The 8,725-nt window shown below is 42.3% G+C and overlaps 2 pseudogenes across 2 annotated transcripts; both read left to right on the plus strand.

The window, feature by feature from the left end:
• The first annotated feature begins 1,979 nt into the window (after positions 1–1,979).
• On the plus strand, positions 1,980–6,851 carry LOC102419631 (annotated as a pseudogene). 2 transcript variants are annotated; one of them, XR_001350170.2, is made up of 2 exons: positions 1,980–5,056; positions 6,734–6,851. The product of XR_001350170.2 is annotated as a serine/threonine-protein kinase PRP4 homolog pseudogene, transcript variant X1 (transcript). The 2 variants fall into 2 exon arrangements; XR_001350171.2 differs by lacking the exon at positions 1,980–5,056 and adding an exon at positions 5,400–5,521.
• Positions 6,852–7,862: 1,011 nt separating this feature from the next.
• The window catches only part of LOC102424848, a 25,446-nt pseudogene continuing 24,583 nt past the window's right edge, over positions 7,863–8,725 (plus strand).

Consider the following 8,725-nt stretch of genomic DNA (forward strand, 5'->3'; position numbering starts at 1 on the left):
AACCATTGTGGAAATCGAAAAATATATTATTATGAAAGCATAACTTTTTTTTTCCTGGATCTTTTCGAGTAACAATTTGCCATCATCCTTGTAAAGGAAAAAGAAAGCAACTACATATTTTGAATAAATACATTTTTAAACCCTTAAGAGCATGCCTATTTCCATTCAAGTTTGCAATGGTGTGCTCAGGTCCTGGGTGTGCACTGTGACAGGAAGTAAGACTTACAGCTTTCCAGTTCAAGGGAACAATTCTGCCTGTCCAGATTCTGCTGGAATCCATAAAGCACGTTGCTGAAACAGTCATCCTAGAAAAAGAAGAAGGAAAGGGAAACTGTAGATCATTGAACCATATGGCCAACATGCAATTCTGAATCTCCCTCACTGCTTGCTGTTTCCTGTGCATTTCAGGAATGATGCAGAATAGGCATTGCCATTTTCTATCCAAATGACGCTGCCGGAAACAAACCCAGGAAGGCGGATGATTTGCCTGAGACATAGAGTTCACAGGTGAATTCCTCCTCGACTAATTGCTGCTGATCTCACCACTTCCCGGTCAGCTCCCTCTGTGTGTTCTGGCTTCCAAGTCTTCAGAGAAACACATTTCAAAGTGAGAATACTTTCAAATAGATTTAAATATTGTCTGCCTTTTGGAAGACCCAAACTTAAATAGTTTCTAGTGATAAAGGCTGGGTGGTGGTAATCAAAACCTATGGGTGAAGGTTTTGCTCACAAACCAGGTTTACCTGAGGAAATTCTCTTTCCAGAAGAGAGGAAAAAGCCCAGAGCATTTTCAGTTATACATTTATGAGCACAATGCATAATTCAGGTGCTATTAATTCAAAAGGCTTGCATACTGATGAGGACTGTTTTTCCACATTTTATATTCTGCTAGATTTTCCTGGCATCAGGCAGAGGCTGCGGTGCTACGATCCTACCTCAAAGTAGAAACTTTGTGCCCACAATATCAGATCAGAGGTGCATAAAAGGCCCCCGAGCGAGTCTGCAAAAAACAAAGCCAACAGCTGCTCCCACCACGGTGCCCTCCAGTTAATCCGAGAAGCGGAACTATTTTATCTCCAGTGTATTGACTTCTACTTTCATTAGTCAGTTAGCAAAATGCCATGCCGGGCAGTGTCTGGGTGACTCCGTGTCACAAAACGCACTCGTTTTGCCATATCCCTAGTACTTTAAAGTGGGAAGGACCTCTGAGTCTTTGAGTCTACCTCCTTCATGGCACACAAGAATAAATTTACAACCGAGAAGGCTGGGTGGGGGGTAGTAAAGAAAGCATTATTCACAACATTTGTTAAAGAGCAGCGAGGAAGACTATGGAGGGGGTCTGCAATAATGGGGCTTTTGAATAAGGGAGAGGATGGGGCACGGCTCCAATATAACAAAAGGAAAGTGACCATTTAGAGCCAAGGAGCAGGATGGGGGTCAGTGGATAGAAAATTACTCAGAGGGCCCTCTGGCTCCGTGGTTGAGTGTGGATCTATGAACCAGGGGGTCACAATTCCATTCCCGGTCTGAGCCGGGAGCTCAATCCCCAGTAGGGGTCGTGCGGGAGGCAGGCGATCATCGATTCTCTCTCATCGTTGATGTTTCTCTCTCTCTCTCTCCCTCTCCCTTCCTCTCTGAAATCAATAAAAATATGTTTTTTAAAAAAGAAAGACAAGAGAGCACATGCATATCACTCAGCCTCCAACCCTCAGCAGGCGCCGCCCGCAGCTCCTCGCGCCCCACCCCCTCCGGGGAAGTTGCGTCATCACGTCTGGGGAAGTTGCGTCATCACGCTCACGCGCCCGCCCTTTCCCCATGCACTTACATAACTGGATTCTTAGAGCGGACTCAGAGCTTCACGGTGCTCTGCGCGCTGAGCACACGTGCGCCGGCTCTGCTCCCTCTTCCTCCCCTGACACTCGCCTCCACCGCCACTCGCCTCCACGGCCACCCGCCTCCGAGGAGTCAGGAAGTTCCAGATGGCCGCCGCCACGGCTCCGCGTCTGCAGGAACAGTCGGAGATGGAAGATGCTGATAATTCTGGAAAGAGTGTACACGAAGAAAATGGAGAAGTATCAGAAGACCAATCTCAAAATAAGCACAGTCGTCACAAGAAAAAGAAGCATAAACACAGAAGTAAGCATAAGAAACATAAACATTCCTTAGAAGAAGACAAGGATAAAAAACGTAAACATAAGAAGCGCAAAAGAAGAGAGGTTGTAGATGCTTCTGACAAAGAAGGTTTGTCTCCGGCAAAAAGAACTAAATTTGATGATTTAGCGTTGCTGGAAGACTTGGAAAAACAGAGAGCCTTGATTAAAGCTGAACTTGATAATGAGTTCATGGAAGGAAACGTCCGGTCAGGGATGGGGCCCATATTACAAGGTTATGAATCTGGCTCTGAAGAAGAGGGGGAAATTCATGAAAAGGCACGAAATGGAAATAGGTCTAGTATTAGATCTTCCACTACCAAGGGGAAACTTGAACTTATGGACAATAAAAATAGTACAAAAAGGCGAAGTAGAAGCAGATCCAAAGAACGGACTAGCCATAGGTCTGATAAAAAGAAAAGTAAGGGAAGTGTTAAAGAGAAGACAACTAGGAGCAAATCAAAGGAGAGGAAAAAGTCTAAAAGTCCATCCAAAAGAAGTAAGTCTCAAGATCAAGCAAGAAAGTCAAAATCTCCTACCCTTAGAAGGCGATCTCAGGAGAAAATTGGGAAGGCCGGATCTCCTACTGATGACAAGGTTAAGATTCAAGATAAAAGTAAGTCAAAAGATAGAAAAAAATCCCCAGTTATAAATGAAAGAAGTCGTGATCGAGGCAAAAAATCCAGATCGCCAGTTGACTTAAGAGGTAAATCCAAAGACAGAAGGTCACGGTCCAAAGAGAGAAAGTCAAAACGGTCTGAAACTGATAAAGAAAAGAAGCCAATTAAATCTCCCTCTAAAGATGCTTCTTCTGGGAACGAAAATAGATCACCCAGTAGAAGACCTGGTCGTAGTCCTAAGAGAAGAAGTTTCTCTCCAAAACAACGGGATAAATCCAGAAGAAGTAGATCTCCACTTTTAAATGATAGAAGGTCTAAGCAGAGCAAGTCACCTTCTCGAAATCTGTCTCCCGGTAGAAGAGCTGAGAGCCGATCCTTGGAAAGAAAACTAAGGAGACGACTTTCTTCCCCAAGAACACAACCTCGTGACGATATCCTCAGTAGACGCAAGAGATCAAAAGATGCCACCCCGATAAGTAAGTGGTCTCCAACCCGAAGAAGAGCAAGTAGATCTCCCATTAGAAGGAGGTCTCGCTCCCCACTCAGGCGGAGCAGGTCTCCTAGAGGAAGAAGCAGGTCCCCTCGGAGAAGGGATAGAGGTCGGAGAAGCAGATCACGTTTGAGAAGGCGGTCTCAATCACCTTCAGAAGGTGGTCGTAGAAGTAGGAGCAGAAGCAAAGTAAAGGAGAATAAATTTAAAGGAAGTCTTTCTGAAGGAATGAAAGTTGAGCAAGAATCTTCATCTGAAGATAACCTCGAAGACTTTGAGGTAGAAGAAGAAGAAGATGAAGAGGCCCTAATAGAGCAGAGAAGAATACAAAGGCAAGCAATTGTCCAGAAATATAAATATCTTGCTGACGATAGCAATAGGTCTGTGCCGTCTGAACCCAGCAGCCCCCAGAGTAGTACTCGTACACGGTCACCTTCTCCAGATGACATTTTGGAAAGGGTAGCTGCTGATGTTAAAGAGTATGAATGGGAAAATGTTGACACATTTGAGGCCTTGGTAAAAGCCAAGCATAATCTAATGACAGTTGAACCAAATAATGGGTCAGCTCAGAAAAAGCTGTTGGCACTTGATATGTTTACAGAATCTGATGATATGTTTGCTGCATATTTTGATAGTGCTCATCTTCGGGCTGCTGGCGTTGGAAAAGACTTTAAAGAGAATCCTAACCTCAGGGATAACTGGACTGATGCAGAAGGCTATTATCGTGTGAACATAGGCGAAGTGTTAGATGAGCGCTATAATGTGTATGGCTACACTGGTCAAGGTGTATTCAGTAATGTCGTACGAGCCAGAGATTCTGCAAGAGCCAACCAAGAAGTGGCTGTAAAGATCATCAGAAACAATGAACTCATGCAGAAAACTGGTTTAAAAGAACTCGAATTCTTGAAAAAACTTAATGATGCTGATCCTGATGACAAATTTCATTGTTTGCGGCTCTTCAGACACTTTTATCACAAACAGCATCTCTGTCTCGTATTTGAGCCGCTCAGCATGAATTTACGAGAGGTGTTAAAAAAATATGGTAAGGATGTTGGTCTTCATATTACAGCTGTAAGGTCCTATAGTCAGCAGTTGTTCTTGGCATTGAAACTCCTTAAAAGATGCAATATCCTACATGCTGATATCAAGCCAGACAATATCCTGGTTAATGAATCAAAAACTATTTTAAAGCTCTGTGATTTTGGGTCGGCTTCACATGTTGCGGATAATGACATAACTCCTTATCTTGTCAGTCGATTTTATCGTGCTCCTGAAATCATTATAGGTAAAAGCTATGACTATGGCATAGATATGTGGTCTGTAGGTTGTACCTTATATGAACTCTATACTGGAAACATTTTATTTCCTGGCAAAACCAACAACCATATGTTGAAGCTCACCATGGATCTCAAAGGAAAGATGCCAAATAAGATGATTCGGAAAGGTGTATTCAAAGACCAACATTTTGATCAAAACCTCAATTTCATGTACATAGAAGTTGATAAAGTAACAGAGAAGGAGAAAGTTACTGTCATGAGCACCATTAATCCAACTAAGGACCTGTTGGCTGACTTGATTGGGTGCCAGCGACTTCCTGAAGACCAACGTAAAAAAGTACACCAGCTAAAAGACTTGTTGGACCAGATCCTAATGTTGGACCCAGCTAAACGGATTAGCATCAACCAGGCCCTACAGCATGTCTTTATCCAGGAAAAAATTTAAATGAGATGAAGAAGCTCCAATGGTTTGAGTAATTAAATACAAAGACTGAAGAAATTTCACAGCAGTTTATTAATGTAAATAAACTTATAAATATCTCTCCATCAAATTTGAGGAAGCATGATATATTTGAATTAACACCAAGGGTGATGTTTCTTTTAGAAATGATAGTTAATCTGTTTTGTGTCTTATGTGAAATTTCACTGTAGAACTGTTTTAACTGCCAAGACTGCACAAAAATATAGTGCTAATGTATATGGTTGCAGTTCACATAAAACACAAAAGCATCTTGTTATGAAATAAGTAGTAATGCTGGGTGGTTGGTTTATTTTTAGCAGACTTGGCTTCATTTTGGTCTTTGGGTAAAATGGCCAGAATAAATGCTGTTTACATTTACATTTTCCTAGGTGTGTGTGTGCAGGCCACAGCAGCATGCCCTTGATGTAGTCATTGCCGAAAGGGGTCTGTTCCTTCTTGAGCCTGCCTGCAGGGATGGTCTCCTCTTTTAAAGCAGGTTGTGTACAACATTCAGTACACTGAAGGTAAGCTAAACCATCAACATCACTGGTGTTTTAAGATGTTATTTTATAGGAACAATGCCGGAAGCCGGTCCATCCTTGCTGCTTGACACAGTCGCTGCAGGGAAGAAACATCTGCACAGCATATGTTTCAAGGGACCTGGCATACTGTTCTTAATATGTTTGCTCCCCTTCTTGGTGTTATGTGTTCTAACCAGGGCCACCTCCCCGAGAAAGGTTGTTTCCCAGGTGGGGATTTTTCCCTGGAGTTAGGGATTAACAGGACTAAGGAAGAGAATAAATCAGTAAAACCCCTTAACTAAGTGCCAGGTGGGTAGTTAATCACCTTAACTACGAACAATCATGCTTAAGCTACATAATCTTTACTTAGGATAATCTCCTTCAGTTACTTCCTTGTACCTTAACAAAACAGTAGAGTAGTGACCTTGGAATGGAGATAACTAGCCCTAACCTTTGGAATAGAATGGATAGTATTAAAATCAACAGAACTAGATGGAGATGGGATTTTTGGCAAAGGTTAGATAAGAAACTATGGAACTGTAGAAGGTCAAGGGAGGACCCAAAACATACCATGATGTGACTATAGAGGCATGCTTATAGGATCAAATGGTATAAATACAGATGTAACAGGAGAATAAAGAGAGAACCTGGCTATGCTGATCATCTGAACGCTGTCTTCGTGTCCTTCATTCTTCGCCGACTCTGTCCACACTTTTGGGAACCCCTGGACTGCTAGGACTGGACCCTGGCAGAACAATTGACAAATGAGGGATATTAGCTTTGTGGCAGAATTCCCTGCATGTGTGATACCTGATCTTGTTTTATTTTTTGGCATTGCAACTGTGGCATAGTTACAATTTCTGTTCTGGTCATCACATTTAAAATTGGAAGAGTATGCGCTTGATGAATAGAGTGCCTTCAGTGTACTGTTTCTTATTAACTTTAATTTTTAAAAATCAACTTGCTATAGACTTTATATACATTTTGTTAATTGCAGTTCCTAGTGAGATAGAAACAATGCATAGTTTTCATTTACTAAATTAGAAATGTTGAGGCATAATTCTGAAAGTCCTCATATTTAAAAGTTACATAGACAACCTAATGAAATTTTTAACTATTTGTATGTCATTTTGAAAGTGTACTGCTTTATGGTAAAAGTGCTTTTCATTTGTTCATTGTTTTCATTATTTGTGATCATGTTGTCTTTCAATACAGGCATAAACCTTCCACTCTTGAACAAAGCAGCTGCTTTTTAAAGCGGTAATTGCTTCTTTACCTTTATTTCTTCTGTAAATGAAGCTTTTCTTTAAGAATGTGACTTTAAAGTGTTGTCTATTGCACAAAACAGTTGACACCCGCTTATTGTAAAGTGAAGATTGTTCTACTGCATGTGACGTGGCCATGCAGATTTCTGTATGTTCTCAGTATGCATCACTAGATAATAAAGTCTTTTGTGAACAAGGAAAAAAAAAAGACAAATAGCTTCAAGTAAATAAAATCCAAAAGATAATCTTTAAAAAAAGAAAGAAAAAAAAGAAGAAAGAAAGAAAGAAAGAAAGAAAGAAAGAAAGAAAGAAAGAAAGGAAGGAAGGAAGGAAGGAAGGAAGGAAGGAAGGAAGGAAGGAAGGAAGGAAGGAAGGAAGGAAGGAGAAAAAAAAAAGAAAATTACTCAGAAGAAACCTCAGGGTCAGGGGAGATCATGGCTAAATGGATCTAACAGGATTGTTGCTGAAGGCAGGCCTGGGTGACCAGACATCACCTTGGGCGAGGATGAGGACCCTGATTGGATACATAGGGTGATCAGATACTGAGGATGGGGGATTCTGGCTAAATTGACTTGTCAGACACAAACACAAAAAGCTCAAAAGGCAGGGTCTGGGGGAGGAGAGATCAGAGGAGCCTGAGTAGAGTTTGGTCAAGAATAGAGTTTTGTCAATAGATGGAACCAGGTGCCCTGGCTCTGGGCTTGGACTGGCTCTGCTGGTGGCTGGAATAGCTGTGCAGACAATAATGTTGAGTTCTCCTGTGTTCTGCGACTCCCCAAGATCACTCTCGAGTTCATTGATTAGCTCAAAGGAGTCACAAGAACTCCTCAAAGCTGTTATCTCAGCAGTTACGTTTACTGTAGTGAAAGGATACAGATTAACATCAACAATGGAAGAGGGGCCTGGGGCAGGGTCTAGGAGAGACCAGGCGGAGTTTTCACTTGTCCTGTTCTAGTGGAGTTATGTGGACAGTGCTGCATTCTCCCAGCAGTGGTGGGCGACAGCATCCATGGGTGAATGGACGGTCCCAAACCTTAGGGTCGAAAGAATCCCGTGAGGCCTGGGCACATCGTATTGGTATGGCGGACCAGTCTCCTGCTCCTCCAGAGGTACCATCACATGTGGTCAAGGCCCCCCCCCCCCCCGCCCCCGCCCCATCTTAAATGATATAGACAATCTGCTGTAGCCCAAGGCCTCGATAAACAAAGACACTCTAATCAGACAGAATGTTCCAAGGGCTTAGAGGTTACCTCCCAGGTGCTGAGTCAGGGCCCAGTCTTTTTTTTTTTTTTTTTAATATATTTTATTGATTTTTTTACAGAGAGGAAGGGAGAGGGATAGAGAGTTAGAAACATCGATCAGCTGCCTCCTGCACATCTCCTACTGGGGATGTGCCCGCAACCAAGGTACATGCCCTTGACCAGAATCGAACCTGGGACCTTTCAGTCCGCAGGCCGATGCTCTATCCACTGAGCCAAACCGGTTAGGGTGGGGCCCAGTCTTTGGAATGTGCAGGCTGAGGACAATCAACTAAGTTACTTCTTTAAGGAACATCCTTTCATTGAAATAATTAACTTAATACAGTTGATTCCTAGTGAAGCTTGACTCCAGTACTTATCAGACCTACTTTACTCCTAATTTAAAGCACTATTGAAAGTAGCACTTTCCTTTCATTGCATTTTTTAAAACACTGACAGCCTTCATGAAATGTCTGGCAATAGCAGCTTTGTACTTAAGTGAACAAGGTGTTATAATGAACAAAAAGAATCTATATTAGTTTCCTATGGCCACTGAAACAAATTACCATAAACTTGGTGGCTTAAAACAACAGAAACCATTATCTCACAGTTCTGGTGACTAGAACTCTAAAAGCAAGGTGTCAGAGGCTCTGGGGCAGGGGAGGAGGGATGGGACCTTTTTTCTGCCAAGGGCCATTTGAATA

The sequence above is a fragment of the Myotis lucifugus genome, unplaced genomic scaffold, assembly GCF_000147115.1.
Source record: "Myotis lucifugus unplaced genomic scaffold, Myoluc2.0 scaffold_231, whole genome shotgun sequence".
Lineage (NCBI taxonomy): Eukaryota > Metazoa > Chordata > Mammalia > Chiroptera > Vespertilionidae > Myotis > Myotis lucifugus.